This window comes from Oryctolagus cuniculus, chromosome 10, assembly GCF_051225735.1.
Source record: "Oryctolagus cuniculus isolate XC-2025 breed Fujian yellow rabbit chromosome 10, ASM5122573v1, whole genome shotgun sequence".
Classification (NCBI taxonomy): domain Eukaryota; kingdom Metazoa; phylum Chordata; class Mammalia; order Lagomorpha; family Leporidae; genus Oryctolagus; species Oryctolagus cuniculus.
The window spans coordinates 122735618-122757689 of record NC_142876.1 but is presented as its reverse complement, the minus strand read 5'-3'; the positions used below and the strand labels follow the sequence as shown (position 1 = coordinate 122757689).

At 49.8% G+C, this 22072-nt stretch overlaps 1 long non-coding RNA gene across 2 annotated transcripts in view; it reads left to right on the top strand.

The window, feature by feature from the left end:
• The window catches only part of LOC149124467 (uncharacterized), a 90165-nt gene that overhangs the window by 38768 nt on the left and 29325 nt on the right, over positions 1 to 22072 (top strand). The window contains exons 2-3 of one of the 2 annotated variants that reach the window (XR_016214479.1): positions 3449 to 3580; positions 4958 to 5136. The exons of the other annotated variant lie outside the window; for it this stretch is intronic. This is a non-coding gene — a long non-coding RNA (uncharacterized LOC149124467). Of the gene's footprint in view, positions 1 to 3448; positions 3581 to 4957; positions 5137 to 22072 lie in introns of those variants that run through there. 2 annotated transcript variants of the gene reach the window in all.

The following is a 22072-nucleotide window of genomic DNA, read 5'->3' as shown; positions in this document are numbered from 1 at the left end:
AAGGCAATAAAGAGAGCATGTTCTACAGGAAGTTTCAGTCTTAGATAAAACACGCATAGAGGTCATACTTGCAGTAAACCACAGGACTGCCTACCCTCAGGGAAGGGAGTTCCGCAGACAGGCGAGCCCCTGGACATGCGATATTTGGGGCCACTTTAGAGACAGACCACCAGAGATCATTTGTTTGTGCAGATCTGTGGTTGGGTGGGTTTGGGAGGCTCTGCTTCCCACAGAAGGCTGCAGGATCTGATCTGCTGTGAGTTATTTGTCATCCCAGGTGGACGACGTGAGCAGGCTTGGAAGTTCCTCACAGTGATGACAGCAGCACAAGGGAACAAGCTGAACTGCACATGTGCACCTCCAATCTCTGTGTGTGTCGTGTTTATTAGCACGCCATTGTCCAAGGCTAGCCCATGGCAAAGCCCAGAGTCACAGGTTAGAGAAACTCACCCCCGCTTAGTGGAAAGAAGGCAAATATGGTGACGAACAGTCTACACAAGCGTGAAAACATAAAGAGACAGTGTTACAGTTGGCTTGCACACCTGGGGGTGATACATGCCTGAATTCAACCAATCGCAGATCAAAAATATTTGGGCTGGTGCCACAGCTCACTAGGCTAATCCTCCGCCTGTGGCGCCGGCACACCAGGTTCTAGTCCCGGACGGGGCGCTGGATTCTGTCCCGGTTGCCCCTCTTCCAGGCCAGCTCTCTGCTGTGGCCTGGGGAGGCAGTGGAGGATGGCCCAAGTGCTTGGGCCCTGCACCTGGCTCCTGGCTTCGGATCAGCCGGCCGCAGTAGCCATTGGAAGGTGAACCAACGGAAAAGGAAGACCTTTCTCTCTGTCTCTGTCTCTCTCTCACTGTCCACTCTGCCTGTCAAAAAAAAAAAAAAATTTGGAAAAAATGCACCTGTACTGATCATGTGCAGACACTTCATTGTCATTGTTGCCTGATCTGTACAGTATTTCCTTCCTTCCTTCCTTCCTTCCTTCCTTCCTTCCTTCCTTCCTTCCTTCCTTCCTTCCTTCCTTCCTTTTTTTACAGGCAGAGTGGACAGTGAGAGAGAGACAGAGAGAAAGGTCTTCCTTCCATTGGTTCACCCCGCAATGGCTGCTGCGGCTGGCGCACTGCGCTGATCCTAAGCCAGGAGCCAGGTGCTTCTCCTGGTCTCCCATGGGGTGCAGGGCCTAAGCACTTGGGCCATCCTCCACTGCACTCCCGGGCCATAGCAGAGAGCTGGCCTGGAAGAGGGGCAACCGGGACAGAACCGGTGCCCCAACCAGGACTAGAACCCAGGGTGCCGGCGCCGCAAGGCGGAGGATTAGCCTAGTGAGCTGTGGCACAGGCCAATCTGTACAGTATTACAGCTGTATGCATAGCTCTCTGGATTTTTTTAAATTAAGGATTGGTTTATTTATTTGAAAGTCGGGGTTACACAGAAAGAAGAGGAGGAAGAGAGAGAGGTCTTCCATCCACTAGTTCACTCCTCAAATGGCCGCAACAGCCAGAGTTGTGCTGGTCCAAAGCCAGGATCCAGGAGCTTCTTCTGGGTCTCCCATGTGGGTGCAGGGGCCCAAGGACTTGGCCATCTTCTGCTGCTTTCCCAGGGCATAGCAGGGAGCTGGATCAGAAGTGCAGCAGCCAGGACTGGAACTGGCGCCATATGGGATGCTGGCACTACAGGGGGCGGCTTTACCTGCTGTGCCCAGTGCTGGCCCTGTATGCATAGCTCTTAGATGAGGTGTTACAAGGAATCTAAGGGGACTTCATGTGTATGGGAGGATATGTGCAGGTTCAGTGCGGATGCTGTTATTCAATGAAAGGGACTGAGCACCTGCTGGTTTTGGTGTTTATGGAGCACCTGAACCAGTCCCTTGTTCCACACACACAGACGCTCGGGGGCTTGGTGTCTTCCACACTTGGTGCAAGTGGTGAGCGTCTTGTTTTGACTGCATGAGCTTTTTGGGGAGGAGCTACAACCTGGGGGAGCCAGCATTCCACGCCACGCTCGTGACACAGGCTGGGTCTCACCCGCTGCTGTCCTTTCTGGCAGTGCTGACAAACTATGGGCTGCATCTGGTCCCCTTTTGCTTGCCAGCCTTGTGAGCTAAGAGTGGACTTTATTGTTATTACCGTTGTTTTATTTAAGGTGGGTGGGTGGCAGGGGGAGAGAGAGGATTTCTCCTCTTGACTGTTTACTTCCCAAACGCTAAGGCTGGGCCAACCAGAAGCCGGGGGCTGGCAGCTCCATCCAGGTCCCCCTTGTGGGTGGCTGGACCCCAGGGATTTGAGCTGTCACAGCTGGCCCTGATGGTCTGTGTTAGAATGGCACTGGGACTGGGGCTGGAGTTGAATTGAACCCAGGTACTCATACCGGATGTGGGCATCTTAACTTCTAGGCCAAAGATGTGGCCCTTTAAGAATGGTTTTTACATTGTTATGTAGTTAAAAAAAAAAAGATACAAAAAGTAATTACAGAGCAGTGAGAATTTTATGAAGTTCGGAGTTCCGTGTCCGTACATTTTTAGTTGGGCATTCTGTGCTCGGCTTGCCCGTTGCCGTTTTCTTGGGTCCAGTTGTTGCAAATGTGTGGCCTGCACCTATCTCGGGTGTTCACAGGGAAGAACTGCTGACTTGTGCAAATACAGAAACACGCCTGAGGAACGCATGTGTGTGTCCGTACACAAATGAACTGCGAGGGGCTGGTGTTGTGCTGCGGCAGGTAGAACTGCCACTCGTGCCAGCTTCCCGGATCAGAGAGCTGGGTCAAGTGTTTGCGGTCCCACTTCCAATCCAGCCTTCCGCATTGCACCTGGGAAGGCGTCAGATGCGCCTCCAAGTGCCTGGGCCTCTGCCATCCACATGGGACACCGGACGGAGCTGCTGGCTCCTGGCTTTGGCCCGGCCCTGACTGTTGTCACTTAGGGAGTAAACTAGCAAATGGAAGATCTCTCTCTCCTCTCTCCTTTCTTTCTGCCACTCTGACTTTCAAATAAATAAAATGTGAAAAATTTAATAATGAAACTCGAGCTGGATAGCAGTTAAAATTTTAGAGATATAAGGGAAACTATTTTTCAAATATTTGGAAAAAGAGTAAGACAACAGAAGTGACTTCCGGAAGCCATACAGTGTCAGTGGTGGAACTGAGAAAACATTTAGTTCCAAAGAGAAAAACCTTTTCTCTGTGGTCTGTGTCATCCAGCAATTTTTCTAGTGTCCACTGACAGAAATGAGTTTAAAACTGGAGGGGCGGAAAGGTCGCACTGAGGTCATCTGCGTTTGCTGTTCCACTTGTGTTCATTAATATTGCGATCTTTCTGATTGAGATGATGAATTTCCTCACACGGCTGGGGATGTGTCAGTTACGGGGTTAATTAATGTGGATGCTGGAACTCAGAGCGGCGTCCTGTGAGTCGAGTGCCTCTGTTTGATGGAGTTTAATTAATTAGGTTCTGGAAATTTCTGCTGATGAAGTCCACTCCGCGCTAATGGACCCCATGGCCACGGTAGGAAGCTCTCACTGTTGCTGTGCTGCCCCCTGCATGGCTCAGCGGAGTTTAACTGTTCTCCTGCCCCCCACAGTGAGTGACAAGGCCTTGGTTCCCAGCTTGTGTAATTAGCATTGGCACACTCAGCCCCCCCCAGTGCAGCACATGCGTGTAAGCAGCATTAGCACACTCACTCCTGCATGTAACACACATGCGAGCAGTGTTAGCACACTCACCCACGTGTGCAGCACATGTGTGTGTAATTGTTAGCATACTCATCCCCCCTGCAGCACACGTGTGTGTAATCAGAGTTAGCACACTGGCTCCCGCGTGCAGCACACATGTGTTATCAGAGTTAGGGATACTGTCCCCAAGTGCAGCACACGTGTGTGTAATTGTTAGCATACTCATCTCCCATGCAGCACACGTGTGTGTAATCAGAGTTAGCACACTGGCTCCCGCGTGCAGCACACATGTGTTATCAGAGTTAGGGACACTGTCCCCAAGTGCAGCACACGTGTGTGTAATGTGCACATGGAAGAGCATGCTTGGTGGGTGAAAGCGTAGAAGCAGCCAAATGGGCGTTAATGACCTGTGGGAGTGATGCAGAGCTAACAATGGTGTCTGCAAAAAAGAGCAATATGTCTTTTTTCTTATATAAAAGATTATTTGAGAGGCAGAGTAACAGACAGAGAGAGGGAGGGACAGAGAGAAAGGTCTTCCATCTGCTGCTTCAGTCCCCAAATGGCCACAATGGCCAGAGCTGAGCCTGTGTGAAGTCAGGAGCCAAGAGCTTTTTCCGGGTCCCCCACATGGGTGCAGGGGCCCAAGCACTTGGACCACCTTCACTGCTTTCCCAGACCATCAGCAGGGGGCTGGATCATAAGTGGAGCAGCTGGGACTTGAACTGGTGCCCATATGGGATGCTGGCACCACAGGCGTAGGCTTAGGCTACTATGCCACAGTGCCGGCCCTGAAGTAAGTTTTTAGAATGTTTTCTTTTTTTTTTTTCAATAAGATTTATTTATTTATTTGAAAGTCAGAGTTACACAGAAAAAGGAGAGGCAGAGAGAGAGAAAGAAGTCTTCTATCTGATGGTTCACTCCCCAGTTGGCTGCAATGGCCAGAGCTGCACTGTTCGGAAGCCAGGAGTTTCTTCTGGGTCTCCCACATGGGTGCAGGAGCCCAAGGACTTGGGCCATCTTCTACTGCTTTCCCAGGCCATTGCAGAGAGCTGGATCAGAAGTGGAGCAGCCAGGACTAGAACCAGCGCCCATATGGGGTGCCGGCACTGCAGGCCAGGGCGTTAACCCGCTGCCCCACAGTGCCAGCCCCTAGAAGTAGCAGAGGCTTAGAAGTTACAGGGTTTCTGGGCTGATGTTGTGGCATGGTGGGTTGAGCTACTCCCTGAAAGGCTGGCATCTCATATGAGCGCCAGTTTGAGTCCCGGCTTCTCCACTTCTGATCCAGGTCCTTGCTGATGTGCCTGGGAAAGCAGCGGAGGACGGCCCAAGCACTTGGATTCTTGCCACCCATGTGGGAGACCTGGTGGAGCTCCCGGCTCCTGGCTTTGGCCTGTCCTAGCCCTGGGCATTTAGGCCATTTGGGGAGAGTGAGCCAGCACTCCTTCTCTCTCTCTCTGTACCTTTCAAATCAACAAAGATTTATTTAAATAAAAGTTACAAGGTTTAAATGGTATTTATTTCTTTTGCATCTTATTAAAATAAATATCTATTTTATAATATATAAATATCTATAATATAGATATTTTATTTATTTATTTTATTATTTATTATAGATATTTTATTTATTCTATTTTATAATATATAAATATTTTATAATATATAAATATCTATATTCTATATATATTATCTATCAAAATAGATAAATATCTATATTTCCAGTGCACAGGCAAGTTCACAGATGCTGACTTGTGCAGTTTGATGAGGTCCGTGAGCAACCACAGCCCCGATCAGGACAGGACACTGTCGGAACACGCTGGCATGTTTGCTATGCTGGTGGTACAGTGCCTGATGGTGGTTGACCTTTCACTCTGGTGTCTGGGAGGCACGAGGGGATGGTGGGGGACTCTGGGGAGCTCGCTGGTCATGTTCTAAAGTCGGCTGTCTGTACTCAGACCTTGCACGTTTTAGGCAGATGAGCCCTGTGTTGCAAGTTATGATTCCTTCAGATAAGATAGAAATTCAGATTTTTGAAAATACTTGAGAGGCAGAGAGTCTGGGAGACGGAACCAGGGGAAGGGGGTGGGAGAGAGGCCGAGAGCACACTCCCATCTGCAGGTTCACTCTCTCAAAGGTCTGTAACGGCTGGGGCTAGGCCAGGCTGCAGCTGGGAGCTGGGCAACTAACACAGGTCTTCCAGGGGGGTTCAGGGACCCAACTACTTGAGCCATCCCCGCGGGCCCCAGGGTCTGCAATGGCAGGAAGCTGCAGTCAGCGGCTGGAGCTGGGTCTTGAACCCAGGAACTCTACCGTGGCATGCAGGCCTCTCAGCTGAGGTCGTAACCGCTAGGCCAGATGCTGGGAGATTTAGACTGAATGTGAAGCTTCTTGATTTTAGGTGATCAGCTGTGGGGAGCAACCGAGACTAGACTAAACTACTGGAACTGCTAAGACTAATTCTATGCATCTGATCTCCCACAATATGGCACTGAGAGAGAATAAACAACTTCCACACAGCTGCCTCACCAATTCAACTGACAAGCTGCAGGAGCTGATCCTGCCCCTGATTGGAGGAGAGCAGCGTGCCCAGCGCGTGGGGAGAGAACGCCAGCAGAATTGGGATTGGTGGAAGAGGACCATAAAGGAGGAGAGAGACAACATGCACCAGGAACATCTGAGCAACCCCTGAGAGAGCCAGCCAGCGGTGTGCCGCTCCTCCGCGGAAGCGGGGGGTGGGGTGGGGGTGGGGTGGGGGGGTGGGAGCGGCAGGGGTGCCGCCCCTCAGCGGGGTGGGGGGTGGCTGGCAGCAAACCTGGGAAGGGGCCGGGCAAAGAGAACAGCGCAGGGTCCGGTGTCGTTCCTCCACGAGTGGGGGAGCGACAATCAGCGACTACAGATCTAATCTGTAAACTGACTAAGACCTGTCTGGATAATGTATAACCTGGAGGTTTCAGCTTGCAGCTTTTCTTTTCTTTCTTTTTCTTTTTTTAAGCCTTTTTTTTAATTTGAAAGACTTACAGAGAAAGTAGAGACAAAGAGGTCTTCCATGGGCTGGTTCACTCCCCAAATCACTGCAATGGCTGGAACTGAGCCAGTCTGAAGCCAGGAGCCAGGAGCTCCTTCCTGGCCTTCCACGTGGGTGCAGGGACACAAGGACTTGGGCCATCTTCTGCTGCTTTCCCAGGCCTTAGCAGAGAGCTGGATCGCAAGTGGAGCAGTCGGGACTTGAACTGGCGCCAATATGGGATGCCGGCACTATAGGCTGGGTCTTCAACCTGCTGCACACAGTACTGGCCCCAATTTGCAGCTTTTCTAATAAGATGCCCCAAACTATGGACCCTGCCGAGAGAGAGAGAAGTATCATGTGTGGAGTGTGGACAGAACCCACCAAGCCAGTTCTAAGTCTCACTGGGTGGCTACTGGGGTGTTTAAGTCTCATCTCTAAGCTGGCCCCCAAGAGACAGATATCATATGTTTTCCCTGATCTGTAGTAACTAGCAGAGTACCTAAAATGTTGGAGTGAAATGGACACTTTGAGATTCCATGGTTGTCTGCAGCCATGTCTGCTGTGGAGGAGTGGTGTGTTTCTTCTTCATACCATTGTTGAACTCTTTGGCTTTGAGTGTAATTAACTTTACGATCACTATGTAAACTGAAAGTAGATCTTTATTAAAAATTAAGAGTGGGATTGGGAGAGGGAGGAGGAAGAAGGGTGGGAAGTATCATTTTGTTCCTAAATCTGTATATAAGAAATACATAAAATTGTATAACTCAAATAAAATTAAAGGAAAAATGTCTGGCGCCGCGGCTCACTAGGCTAATCCTCCACCCATGGCGTCGGCACCCCTGGTTCTAGTCCCGGTTGGGGCACCGGATTCTGTCCCGGTTGCTCCTCTTCCAGGCCAGCTCTCTGCTATGACCAGGGAGTGCAGTGGAGGATGGCCCAAGTGCTTGGGCCCTGCACCCCATGGGAGACCAGAAGAAGCACCTGGCTCCTGGCTTCGGATTGGCGTAGTTTGGCCATAGCGTCCATTTGTGGGGTGAACCAACAGAAGGAAGACTTTTCTCTCTCTCTCTAACTCTGCCTGTCAAAACAAAACAAACAAACAAACAAAAAAAGAAAAATTAAAGGAAAAGTAAAGTAGACCTAATTATTCTGATTTCCCAGTGGTGTGAGAATTAGCTGAGGAAGCACCGTGGTACGCTCACCTGCGACGTCAGTTTGTGTCCGCTCTTGTTTTTGTTTTCCTGGAGAGCAGTGGTGCGGGTGAGTGCTGTCAGCTTTCACGGGCTGCACTGGGCCTTTGCCGAAAGGTACAGGACAGGGACAGCCGCCGGCGGAGCAGGAGGCGGGGCAGAGTAGCTAGAGCAGATAGAGTTCTCGGGCAGTAATTTATGCCCAAGGTCCTCAGGCCCAGAGAAACGCTCTGTGGCTTCCACAGAGACTGGGCCAGGGGTGTCGGCCCCTTCAGCATCGCCCTTGGCTGTGCAGAGAAAACTGCACGCCATGGTGAGGACTTCGGTGAAAACCAAAAGCATAGTGTGATGCTCTGCTTCCCGGGTGCGTGGGCGCAGCCCGCTGGGTGTGGAGGCTGGGCGGTGAGCTGCCCTCCCGCTGCTCTCGCCCGAACGCTGTGCTGATGTGGCTTCGGGAAGACCGGCTGTGAGTTTCTCAGTCATCGGAGGGGTGATTGTCTTAGGGTTCCCAGGGCTGGCATCGTCCGTGGGTACCCAGGCTGGAGGAGGAGATCCCTGGAATCTGCTTCCTGCAGCTGCTGAATCCTTGTGTCCACTACTTGCGGGTGGAGCCAGGTGCCAGGCGTTGTCTGTGATCTTCTCTCTTAACCTTTGCTGTGAAAACTCACAGCACGCCCCGGCCCACACAGGTGCCCGCCCGGTGTGTGTGGTTCCATGCCCTCGTCAGTGTGTAGCACAGTGTATGTCTCTCTCAGTCCCAACTGTGTGAAAGAAGGGGCAAAAGAAGATAGAGCGAGGCTGGTCAATCCTTCTGCAGCCCGAGGCACGCTTATCTCTCCCTCTTCTCACTCGTCAAAGTGATGGAGCTGAGCGTACCCCGGTGACTGAGGCAAAATACCTCCTCCCTCCCTCTCCCTGTGTAGATCTGCTTGTGCCTGCCTGTTTGCTGAAAGGCAGAGCGTTGACCCTTCCTGTTACAGCGAACACAAGCCACCGGCAACGTGGACACTGCCTGAGCACTTAAGGACAGGAACCGAGGCTCTGAGTTGTTTCCAGGTTCTTTCTGTTTGTGGCCTGATTCAAGCGTGGGCGGATGGTTGGAGTCGCAGCCGCTTTACAGGTATGGTAAGTGAGGGGGAGAGCAGTTACGTGTCTAATTGACACACACAGAGCTAGCTATGCTGGTGCCGGGACTTCAACACGACACCTTCCTCCTTTCTTTTACGTAACAGCGGTTCTTGAAATCCAGGTAGTCGGAAGCAAGGACAATGGTGTGTTCCCACTGTGGAATTTGGTGGATGGTTGGGGTGTCTTTAAGGATCGCCTCGTCACATCACTTTATTTTGCACACTGGGAGTGGGGGGCAGTGCTCCCCGTGGTCCTGCCCACCCTGACAGGGCTGCCCACTCAGCTGTGGACCCCAGTCCCTCTGTAAGGAGCAGCAGTCTGGCTGTAGATGGTGCCCAGCCTGGTGACCTGGCTCCGGCCATGCCTAGCGGCGGTCCTGTCTTGGCTGCTCAGGAGCCGGGCAGGTGCGTGCTTGTCTGTGTCCCCAGAGACATCCCTGCAGACCCCAGTGTTGGCCGAGGACTCGGAGTGGCTCCGTGGCAAGGTGCCAGCGTCCTCCATCACAGTGTAGGCGGGAGTCTGTTTTCTGTTGCTGCACTGGAATAGCTGAGACTGAGTCATGTGCAGAAGAGAGATTTGCTTTGCGTTATGGTTCTCTGGGGGTGGGAAATGTGAGCCCAGGCAGCCCCGCCCGCTGAGGGCCTCATGCTGTGCAGGCTCCTGGCAGGAGGCTGAGGCTCCAGAGAGCGCCCGCAGAAGACACAGCAGGTGGGGGGAGTGTGCTTTGTGTTCCCCCAGTAGCTGGTTCAGCGGGAGCTCACCCAGTCCTGTGAGGTAGCCTTCATCTATCCGCTGGTTCTCCCCAGGTGCCACACTGGTCTGGTCTGGGCCAGGCCAAAGCCAGGAGCCTGGGGCTCCATCTGGTCTCCCATGAGGGTGGCAGGGGCATCTTGGGGCATCTTGCACTGCTTTCCCAAGTGCATTCGCAGGGAGGTGGGTCAGAAGTGGAGCAGCTGCAACTTCAACCTGTACTCATAGAGGTTACAGCTGTTGCAGGCAGCGGCTTAACCTGCCCGTGCCACAGTGCTGGTCCCAGCTTTGGGAAACTAAGCTATAATCTGAGTGTTGATGGGGACAAATCATGTTCAAATCATGGCAACATTTTTATTTTTATTTTTTGCCAGGCAGAGTTAGACAGTGAGAGAGACAGAGAGAAAGGTCTTCCTTCCATTGGTTCACTCCCCTAATGGCCGCTACAGCTGGCACTGCGCTGATCCGAAGCCAGGAGCCAGGTGCTTCCTCCTGGTCTCCCATGTAGGTGCAGGGCCCAAGCACTTGGGCCATCCTCCACTGCCTTCCTGGGCCACAGCAGAGAGCTGGACTGGAAGAGGAGCAACCGGGACAGAATCCGGCACCCCAACTGGGACTAGAACCCGGGGTGCCAGCTCCACAGGTGGAGGATTAGCCAAGTGAGCCGCGGCACCGGCCCATTTTTTAAAGATATATTTATTTGGAAGGCAGAGTTGCAGAGAGACAGAGAGAGATCTTTTATCCATTGGCTCACTCCCCAAATGGCCTCAACAGCCAGAGCTGGGCCGATCTGAAGCCAGGAGCCAGGAGCTTCCTTGGGGTCTCCTACGTGGGCTCAGGGGCCTAGGCAGTTGGGCCATCTGATGCCACTTTCCCAGGAGCATTAGTAGGGAGCTGGATCAGAAGTGGCGCAGCTGGGGCACAAACCGGCACCCAAATGGGATGCTGGCATCGAAGGCTGGGGCTTTAGGTACTACACCACAGTGCCAACCCCAGCACCAAGCTTTTGTGTGTTGACTTAGTGTCCTGCGGCTTCACTGATTTCAGTTGTTAGATGTGTGTGTGTGTGTGTGTGTGTGTAGTCTTTGGGATTTTCTATGTATTAAGTCATCTGCATACAAAAACAACATGACTTTACCCCTTCTGATCTGAATGCCTTTTATTTATTTTTCTTGCTTGGTTGTTCTGGCTGCAACTTTCAGAATCGGGCTGAGTAAGAGTGGAACAAAGCTGTTTCCTTGCTTATTCTGGATTGTAGAAGAAAAGCTTTCAGTTTTTCCCACTTGGTAATAATGTTACCTGTGAGTTTTTCGTATTTAACCTTTAATGTGTTAAGGTAAGCTTCTTATGTATCTATTTTGTTGAGAGTTTTGGCATAAAGAGACAGTGAATTTTTTTGAAGATTGGTTTTATTTATTTGGAAGGCAGAGTTAAGGGGCTACAATGGCCAGGGATGGGCCAGGCTGAAGCCAGGAATCAGGAGTTTCCCACGTGGGTGCAGGCACCCAAGTGCTTGAGCCATCTGCTGCTGCTTTCCCAGGCAGTTTAACGGGAGCTGGATCAGCAGTGGAGCAGCCAGGGCTACAGCCAGTGCCCATAGGGGATACTGGCATCGCAGGTGGTGGCTTAACCCGGGTGTCACAGTGCCGGCCCTGGGACAGTGATTTTTATCTGTGCCTTTTTTTTTTTTTTGCATGTGTTGAAGTCATCATAATTTTTTTCCTTCATTCTGCTATTGTGGTGGGTCACATTTATTAATTTGCATATATGGAATCATTCTTGCATCCTTGGGTTAAATCTATTTGATGGTGGAAGTATGAGCCTTCCAGTCTGCTGCTGAGTTTGGGTTGTTAGTATTTCGTTGAGTATCTTACAACTCTGTTTATGCAGGATGTTGGCCTGAAGTTTTCCTGGTGGTATCTTTGGTTTTGGAATCTGGGTAACACAGGCCTTTTTGGAAGTGTCCCTTTATCTCTGTGTTTGGAAGGGTTTGACAGGTTTGCTACTAATTCTTCTTCAAAGCCTTCATAGAATTCACCTGTGCAGCCGTTTGCTTTTCTTTGTTAGGAAATTTGGATCACTGATTCCATCTTCTTACTTACTGGTTTGCTATGATTCTCTGTCTCTTCATGATTCAGTCTTGGTTGGTTGTATGTTGCTAGGGATTCATCCTTTTGGGTTGTCTCATTTTTTGGCATACAGGTGTCTGTGGTTCTGTGGTCTTTTGTATTTCTGTAATATCAGTTCCAATGTGTCCTCTTTGTTTGAAATTCTTTCTCATATTAGTCTGGCTGAAAAATTGTCAATTTGTTTATCTTTTCCAAGAATGAACTTTTAGTTTCATTTTTTTTCCTTTGGTGTTTTGAACTCTCTAGTTTATTTATGTGAGCTCAGATCTTTATTATTTCCTTCCTTCTGATAACTTTGGGTTTAGTTTTTTTTTTTTTTTTTTTGGTTATTTGAGTTACAAAGTTAGATTGATGATACATTTTGTCTTCTTCAGTGTGCACATGTAACAGTCCAAGAGTCCTAATTAGTACCACTTTTGCTACATCTAGTAAGTTTAATTGTCATTTGTCTCAAGGATTCTTTTAAAATTCCCTTTTGATTTATTCTTTCACACAATTACATATGAGTGTGCTGCTTGGGTTCCATGTGTTTATGCCTTTTTCTAGTTAGTAATTTCTGGTTTCATTCCAGTGAGCTCTGAGATCTGAGGTATGACTTCTGTCTTCTTAAATTTATCGAGACTGTTTAGTGACCTAATGTGTGACCTGTCGTGGGGAATGCTGTGTGGACACTTGTGAAGAGTGTGGCTTTTTTTTTAAGATTTATTTATTTATTTATTTATTTATTTGAGAGGCAGAGTTACAGACAGAGAGAGGGCCAGACAGAGAGAAAGGTCTTCCACCTGCTGGTTCACTCTCCAAATGGCTGCGATGGCCGGAGCTGCGTCGGCCGGAGCTGCGTCAATCCGAAGCCAGGAGCCAGGAGCTTCTTTCAGGTCTCCCACGCAGATGCAGGGGCCCAAGAACTTGGCCATCTTCTACTGCTTTCCCAGGCCATAGCAGAGAGCTGGATTGGGAGAGGAGCAGCCGGGACTAGAACCGGCACCCATATTGGATGCTAGCGCCACATGTGAAGGATTAACTAACCTGTGTCATGGTGCCAGCCCCAAAATGTGGCTTCTTACACTGTCAGGTAGATGGTTCTGTGTGTGCCTGTTACGTCCATTTGGTCTTGAGAGTGTTGTTCAAGTCAGCTGTTTGTTTACTGATTTCTTGGCTGGATGTTCTATTGAGTGTTGAAAGTGAAATATTAAAACAGCTTCTCTTGTGTCAGTGTCAGTTTATCTCTAGATCTGTATTTGTTATGTATTTGGGTGTTATGGTGTTGGGTGCATATGTATTTATAATTATTGTATTATATGTATTTATAATTATTGTATTTTGTTGGGGGATAGAGAAAAAGGAGAAATCTTTTTTTTTTTTTTTTTTGACAGGCAGAGTGGACAGTGAGAGAGAGAGACAGAGAGAGAAAGGTCTTCCTTTTGCCGTTGGTTCACCCTCCAATGGCCGCCGCTGCAGCCGGCGCACCGCGCTGATCCTGGCAGGAGCCAGAAGCCAGGTGCTTTTCCTGGTCTCCCATGGGGTGCAGGGCCCAAGCACCTGGGCCATCCTCCACTGCACTCCCTGGCCATAGCAGAGAGCTGGCCTGGAAGAGGGGCAACCGGGACAGAATCCGGCGCCCCAACCGGGACTAGAACCCGGTGTGCCGGCGCCGCAAGGTGGAGGATTAGCCTATTGAGCCACGGCGCCGGCTAGGAGAAATCTTTTTCCCTGCTGGTTCACTCCCCCAGATGTTTCCAGCAGCCAAGAAGGCTGGGCCAGGCCAAAGTCCCATGCGGGTGGCGGGGCTGAATCACTGGAGTTATCCTCAATGTGAGCAGGAAGCTGGAATCAGGAGTCAGGACTTGAATCCAGAGATGTGAGTAGCGCAAGTGGTGTGTTTTTTTTTTTTTTTTTTTTTAAGATTTATTTATTTGAAAGGCAGAGTTAGAGAGAGAGAGAGAGAGAGAGAGAGAGAGAGAGAGATATTCCTTCTGCTGGTTCACACTCCAGAATGGCTGCAATGACCAGGGCTGGGCCAGACTGAAACCAGGAACTTCTTCCAGGTCTCCCACTGGCTGCAGGGGCCCAAGTGGGCCGTCTCCGGCTGCTTTCCCAGGTGCATTAGCAGGGAGCTGGATGGGGAACTGAGCAGCTGGGGCTCGAACTGGCACCCATATGAGATGCTTGCATCTCAGGTGGCAGCTGAACCCATTGGGCTACAAGATAGCCCCAGTGACACCTTAACCAAAAGGCCTGCCCAGATGTCTCTCTTAACCCTCTGATTTGGGAACATTTTGGTTATTATTTTTTAAAATAAGCTTTCTGTCCCTTTCACTCTCTCTTCTCCTGCTGAGAGTTCTGTGCTGTGTATACTTGCTGTGGCTTAACTCTGTGTGCCACAATGTTGGCCCCAGAGTCTATGGCGTAGTAGGCTAAGCCTCCACCTGTGGCGCTGGCATTCCATACGGGCACTAATTCATGTCCTGGCTGCTCCACTTCTGATCCAGCTCTCTGCTGTGGCCTGGGAAAGCAGTGGAGGATGGCCCGAGTGCTTGGGCCCCTGCACCCACATGGGAGACCCAGAGTCTCCTGACTCCTGGTTTTGATCGATTCAGCTTTGGCCATTGCGGCCATTTGTGGAGTGAACTGCCTATGAAAGACCTCTCTATCTTTCCCTCTCTCTGTAACTCTGCCTTTCAAATAAATAAATAAATAAATAAATATATAAAATCTTTAATAAAAAAGTGACAATGCTGCCTTGAGACTGAGAGTTTGATTCAGAAGCCTGCAGTGCTGGGAGAACCTGTCTGAGAAGCAAATGCATGGAGATTAACTTTGTGGATGTTTAATGGCTTTGGTTGGTCTCTGTTTGCCATTTCAGTGCAGGGTTCGGCAGTTACAGAGAGAGATCTTCTAGTTGCTGTTTCACTCTCTGAATGGCTGCAATGGCTGGGGTTGGGCCAGGCTGAAGCCAGCAGCCAGGAGCTTCTTCCAGGTCTCCCGCGTGGCTGTAGGCAGTTGGATCAGAAATGGAGCAGCCGGGATTTGAACTGGCCACCATATGGGATGCCAGTGTTGTGGCTTAACTCTGTGTGTTGGCCTCAGAGTCTCGTTCTTGTAGGGGAGGCAGTCAGGGCAGAGAGGGTGTTTGTGTGCTGGCATCATGTCTCTTTATTTTTTCTCCCATGACCTAGTTGGAGGTGACCTCCGCGTTGGATGAGAAAAGAGCGTCAATGGAGAGATTGCAAGGATCTCCCCAATCCAGTCTTACTTCGGTTTCCCACCATCCCTGTCCTTTCACATCTGAACCCCAAGCTACAATATCCTTGGGGTTTCTCCAGGGCGTATCTTAGCCACGGCATGCACTGCCATGTAGAATACTCATTTCCTTCCATTTCTGACTGTCTGTTTCCTGCTCCATCAGGAGCTTCTCTAGTATGGGACTGTACCTTTGAATTTTTAGATTATTTATTTGTTGGGGGGGGGGTGAGAGAGAGGGAGAGAGGGAGAGAGAGAGATCTTTTATCTGCTGGTTCACTCCTCAGACAGCTGCAGCAGCTGGGGCTGGGCCAGGCTGAAGCCAGGAACCAGGAACTCCTTCTGCATCTCCCGTGTGGGTGTTGGCAGCGAATCAAGAATGTGAGTCATCACCTGCTGCTTCCCAGTGCATTAGGGATATGGGAAAACAGAGGTCAGGGTGGACGTTCGTGACAAGGTGGCTTTGAGCAGTGACTGGAACGAGGGAAGGAAGAAAGCCAGGCATGAGCCAGTGCAAGGCTCTGGGTGGGGTGTACAAGGCTCCGAAGCCAGTGTGGCTGGAGTACTGGTTGGGAGAAGATGACGCTGGAAACAAGAAGTCAGACTATAAAGAGCCTTGTGGGCTGCTGTCTGTACCTCCATTTGGGCTCTGAGGAGGTAAATAGAAGACCCATGTTTTACTACTGTGTTTTGATGGAGGCAGCAGGTGGGGTATGCGGGGATCTATTTAGCAAAACCCAAGTAGACTATCTGTTGGCCTCGGAATGCATGTTTGTCTGCTTGGATTTAATTTGCAAGAACCTCTGCTTTAGGCCAGTCACCGTCAGCGTGGTGTTACGAGAATAACCAGCCTGGATGCTACTCTCAGGTCCACCCCCGGTTGAATCATGAGTTGTTTCTCACTCAGTGTTCCAGTGACCTCAAACATAAAATCACAGTGTTGAACTAAATCAGGAATTGATTGTGGTTTCTCAAAGTACCCCGTGAAGGAGTTGGTGTGAACCCTTTGTGGTTGATTAGTAATGTCTGCCCTGGATGCAGACCTGGAAGTGGTGGTGAAGGGGCTATGAGCTCAGAGTCATTGGGTGTAAAAATCCTTCATGATTGATTTTTTTTTTTTTTTAGTGGGAGGTAAAATAGCAAGGTTTATTAGGGAAGGGACATCCGTAAGGACAGATGGGCACCTCTCCAGACAGAGCCTAATAGAGTGCCCAGTCGCTCGGACTTGTGGGGGGGGGGGAAGGAGTGAGGTTACATGGTTGAGTAGATAGAGTACACCTGGGCAGGCCAGGTGGGCGGCTCAGCAGAGAGGCAGAGGGCTGAGTGCACAGTCTGGTTGAGGCCAGGGGTTTTTAAGGAGATGGATCCTGCTTCCCCACCTCTGCTCCTCTTGGAACAAAGGGCTTTTTGGACATAAATAGAAAAACTTCTGAGTTTCCCCCTGAAGGTATCAGACAAGAGGAAGGCTATAGCTGGCACCATCCTGAGTTTAGAGGAAGGGTGAGCAAGACCCCCTGGAGAATGGGGATCCGGAGCAGGGTATTTGAAATGCAGATACTAGGCTGCATCTGGGAGATTGTGGAAGATTTGTCAGGCAGAAGGGGAGGGGACCTCCACCTGGCAGGTTATCAGGTAGAAGGGGGCAGGGCAGGATACAAATGCTGGGCTGTCCCTGAAACATTATTGGGATGACTTTGAGATGTAGATTCATATGCTGGATACAGATATCTTCTCTTTAGGCCTGTCATACACACATAAGCTCATGTCTAACTTCCTACCTAACCTTCCCCCCTCAAGAGGCAATACCCAAAATTCTTCTTTGGGATTATGGGTGGAGTTCCATTTTCTGTAACTTCTTCGAAGCTGGCATGTGGGCGTTGAGGGGGATTTGGGTATTTCCTCTTGCTATCTGTCTTATGGTGTGCAACAGTGGCCTTGGAAAGACTGTCCAACTCAGTCCAGAGTGCTGCTCAGGCCATCCAATGGAATGGGCTGGAAGCCTTGTCTGATGACCACTTGGAGTTTGACAGCTTTTAGTCTGTTAGAGACAAAACAAACAAGGGCATTAAAAACACATGGTCCAAAAAGAAGCAGCAAGATTACAGACATTATTGGGCTAAGGAGAGGAAATAGCCAAGATTTCCATGACCAGATACCAGGCCAGAAATCCCAGCCCTGCTTGGCCTGGTCCTGGAGGTGCTTGGCTTTGTCAAGGAAAAGTATGAATTTGGGTTTGTATCTGTCCAGTCTGATTGACCCAGAGACAACATTCTTCCTGGAGTATGGCACAGATACCTCTCGGAGCAGCAGTTAGCATGTCCAATATTTCTTTCTTTCATAACCTTTTGTGACTTCCACACACCCTCTTCAACTTATTTGAAACATTCCATCATTTCTATTCCAGTCTAGAGTAAACTAGCCATCAGGATAAAGTACAAATCATGTCCTTTCCTTATTAAAAAACTCTTTCCTTCTAAACCTTTCTTAGCAAGCGCACATTTCTATACTTGTGATGTTTTCCATAGAGCCTGGTTGGCTCTTTCTACCTTACAGGAAGACTGAGGTCTCCATGCAGAGTGAAGGGGCTAGGTTATTCCTAGGGCCTTACAAATCCCTTGTGTATCCTGGGAGATGAGGGAAGGCCCATTGTCACTTTGTGAAGATTTTGGGAGACCAAAGCGTGGAATAACTTCCTTCAGGAGAGTTTTGGTCACTTCCTGAGCTCTTTTAGTTCTGGTTGGGAAGGCTTCTACCCACCCAGTAAAGGTGTCTATAAGTACAAGCAGGTACCTATAGCCTTGACAGAGTAAAATCTATTTGCCAGTCTTCCCCGGGGTAAGTTCCCTTTTGCTGCATAGGTTTAATTAAAGGTGGAGGTTGAGACCCCTGGGAGTCATTTTCTCTTGTCCTTACCTAGTTCTAGAGCTCTGGTTACGGCGATCAGTTCTGCCATGCCATAACTATTGCATACCCTGAGAAGCAGGTCCTGTTGACAAAGATGCTTCTGTCTGTGAGCCAAACCTCATCTCTGTTAGTCAGGGGGCTGTCTTTTGGGTCCCTTCTGCTGGCATAGATCAAGTCTATAGTCTCAGTACAGGAGTGGAGGGGACCACTTGCCCCTGGAACTGGCATTAAAGTAGCTGGGTTTAGAGTAGAGCAATGCATTATTTTTACCTGAGCGTTTTCTGGAAGGAGGACCTGATACATTAGTATCCTACTATCTGTGAGCCAGTGAGAGTCCTTTTGCTCTAATAGAGAATTTATTTGATATGAGGTATAAAGGGTGATATCTTGCCCCAATGTAATTCTAGATACCTCCTCTGTCAGCAAGGCAGCTGCTGCTATCATCCTTAGGCAGTGGAGGCCATCTTTGTGCAACCATGTCTAAGGTTTTAGAAAAGTAGCCCATAGGTTGCTTAACAGGTCCCATATCCTGAGTTAACCCTCCTAGGGTGACTACCTGCCTCCCAGTGATGTGCAGCTGGGAGGGTCTCTCTAGGTTTGGCAGTCCTAGCACAGGGGCTTTAGTCAGCATCCTTTAGCTGAGCAAAGGCTGTGGTTTGCTCTTTCCCCTAAAGGAGGGGGCTCTGCTTTGGCTGCCTGTCGAGAGCCTGGTTTAGGAACTGTGCTGTTTCCCTTTATCTAGGAACCTGTAGCCTGATAGAGAAAAACTGGGACTGCCTGAAGTTTGCAGAAGTAGGAATTTGCTGAATGGCCCATATCCTCTCTGGGGCAGGTTTTCTCTCCCCAGGGGTGAGGATAAGGGTTAAATAGTTAACACTCTAATGGACTATCAATGCTTTGTTTTCCTCTGGATACCTAGTAGCTAGTTTTGCTAGGAAGTTAAGCCAATGTACAAGACTAGAGTCTCAGGCTGGGAAAGGAGACAGACTAACAAATCATTTACATTTAACCATCTATATTATGGACTATTGTGCACCCCCTCAAGAGATAGGCCCTTTAAGTCCTCAGTGAGGACCTGTCCAAATAGGTGCAGGACTATCTGAGTTAGCTGTTACTGAAAGCCCTGTTTTTAGGAACTGGCAGGGAGGGCTTTCTAAGCTTAATACTATTTGGATAGACTTTTAAGGCCTGGCTGGGTGTGTGAGGCCCAGTCCTATCCATGGGGTGTTGGAAGAGAATTGCAAGAGATGCAAATCTCCTTTAAGGGAGGCACCCTGTTGACTTGCATTACACGGCTGGACTAGGAGGAGAGCTGAATAGGAGGCTGATAGAAATAGGCAACTTACGTTTCACTGACTCTAGGCCATCCCCTCAACAGCAGTGGCTGGAGCTGGAAGCTGGGCAGAGGCTGGGCAGAGCTAAAGGCTTGTTAGCTCGGAGCCACAGGGTCTGTGGTTCTGAACCAAGAGTCCTTCAACACCCAGGGCAGTTCCGTGTCCAGTGGCCTTGCTCTTGGCAGAGCTGACAGAAGGCAGTTTCTGACGTGACAGCTGCTTGCCCAGTGCCTCACTCCTCATATTGGAAACAGGTGCCGTTTGGGGTGCACTGGCCTTGCTGGGTCTCCTTGACGGCGTATCGCTGTGCAGAACAGTCATTGATTGGCCTGTTGCCTATCCTTACATCGCTCCTGCTCTAGCTTGCTCCTTGTTCTCCTGGTCTCTAATAAAGTAGACCATGGAGGCAGCCTTCATGATTGATTTTTAAGACATTTTCTGATTTTAGCTTTCAGCTGTGTTCATCGCAGAACACGGGAAGACTTTCTAAATGATAGGAGGAAAATTTTTAAGAAATGAAAGGTCGGCTGGTGTTGCGGCTACTAGGCTAATCCTCTGCCTGCGGTGCCGGCACCCAGGGTTCTAGTCCCGGTTGGGGCGCCGGATTCTGTCCTGGTTGTTCCTCTTCCAGTCCAGCTCTCTGCTGCGGCCCAAGAAAGCAGTGGAGGATGGCCAAGTGCTTGGGCCCTGCACCCGCATGGGAGGCCAGGAAGAGGCACCTGGCTCCTGGCTTTGGATCGGCGCAGCACGCCGGCTGCAGCGTGCTGGCTATAGCGGCCATTTGGGGGGTGAATCAGCAGAAAAGGAAGACCTTTCTTTCTGTCTGTCTCTTTCTCACTAACTCTGCCTGTCAAAAAAAAAAAAAAAAAAAAAAAAAAAGAGAAAAAAGAAAAAAAAAGAAAAAGAAAAAGAAATGGAAGGTCTTATAGGGAGGTCACATTGTCTTCTGTGATGGCACAACCCCTCATTGTTATCATAAATATGAATTTTCATTGATATGCCTTGTGATAAAATATCACTTAGTATGCTGCTCATAAATCAGTGAGACAGATTGGACAGGTATTTCCTGTTTTATGGGAAATTGGAACACAAGGCCATAACTGCCTAATTAACAAATTAACCATGCTTTGCTGCTATAAAGTCACAACAGGACCTTCTGAGAGTGAAAGAGGGCACTATAAATAACTTCCCAGCTAACAGGGGTCCAGCTGCACTGCCCCCGCCAGCGTGCGGCCAGCCGAGATTTATTTCGGGCCTGTGGTCGATGCCTGGAGCGGGCAGAGCTGGGATCCAGATGTTCCCATTCGAAGCATTTCTGTTATCCAGGCTCCAGACACAGTGTAGACTGTGAAAATACTTCAGCTACTGTTCTTATGAACTTCCTGTGTGCCCAGCAGTGGATGGCACGTTTTTTGCACGTTGCCTTTATTTAGTTTTCCAACTCAAGGTCAGTGTTACCTCCCTCTTCTTAAAAGATACTACAACCAGGGTGAGAGAAGTGAAGTGTCTTGTTGGGTCACAGAGCTAATGAGAAAGATCTGAAAGTTCTGTGTAATAGCTTTTTCCTTAGGAACAGTTTTGTTGAAAGAATTTAGTCTTTTTAAAGCAGTTCTTTGCCGTTCACTGGGACGTTTTGTTTTCCACTCTGGGTTTAAGTTAAACCATAGGCCCTGAGTCACTTCAGTACACTTGGCCCCCAACTTGCCAGGGTGCACTGAGGATTTCCACGGGACGGTGGTCAGGAGGTGGTCTGCATTCGTGGAAACTGCACTTTGGCCTTTGAATCTGGATCTTTTCCTGGGCTGGTGACTGCAGTCCGAGCCTCCGGAGCCCTGGGGGCAGAGGCTCCCAGCTCAGCCCCTTGGCCGTGAGGGAAACGGCCCATGCTCTAGAGCGAGCGGCGTCGCTGAGTGCGGTGTGCTGTGGGTGATGTGTGCGAGTGGACTTCAGACGTTCTTGGAGAAGTGGGGTTCAAAGATCCGCTACAGAGTGGGGTTAAGGTGCCTGCATCTCACGTGGGAGCTCCTGTGTGATTCCCAACTCTGGCTCCTGACACCTGCTTCCAGCTAAAGGAGACCCTGGGCAAGAAGTGGTGGCTCTAGTGGTTGAATTCCTGCCACGCATGTGAGAGACCTGGGTTGTGTTCTTGACTCCATCCAGCCAAAGTCCCACTGCAGCTCAGGGCCGCTGGGGACATTTGGTGAAGTGGATGAGTAGATACAGTGGTCTTGCTGTCTCTTTGTCTCTCTGCCTCTCATGCAAATAAATATGTAATGAATTTTTTTTTTTTAAAAAAGACATTTACTTTGATGAGAAAAGTAGTGTTTTCACGAGGTATTTTCCATGAAATTTTTGAAGACCACTTGTATTGCATGCATTTCCGACTCAGGCTGTGTTCAGTTCACAACGAGGTTCCTAGGACACAACCCGTGGGCAGTGAAGGGGCGGCCATGTTTACGTTCAGGTTGCCACTCTTCCAGGACAGGGGCTGGTGTGGGGAAGACGCTGGGGCTGGAACTGGGGTGAGCTCCCATATGAATGTATCAGGGGCAGGCACCTTCTGACCTCTGGAAGGGCGCTGGGGATGGAGGGAGAGGTTTGTTCATCTTACTGCTCCTGAGGGGTGAGTGGGAGGGAGAGGGAAGGACTCCCTCCAGCAGGTGGGTGAGCACAGGGACTTCGTGAAGTCCAGGTGGGCTGTCGGGCTCAGGGCCTCCTCCC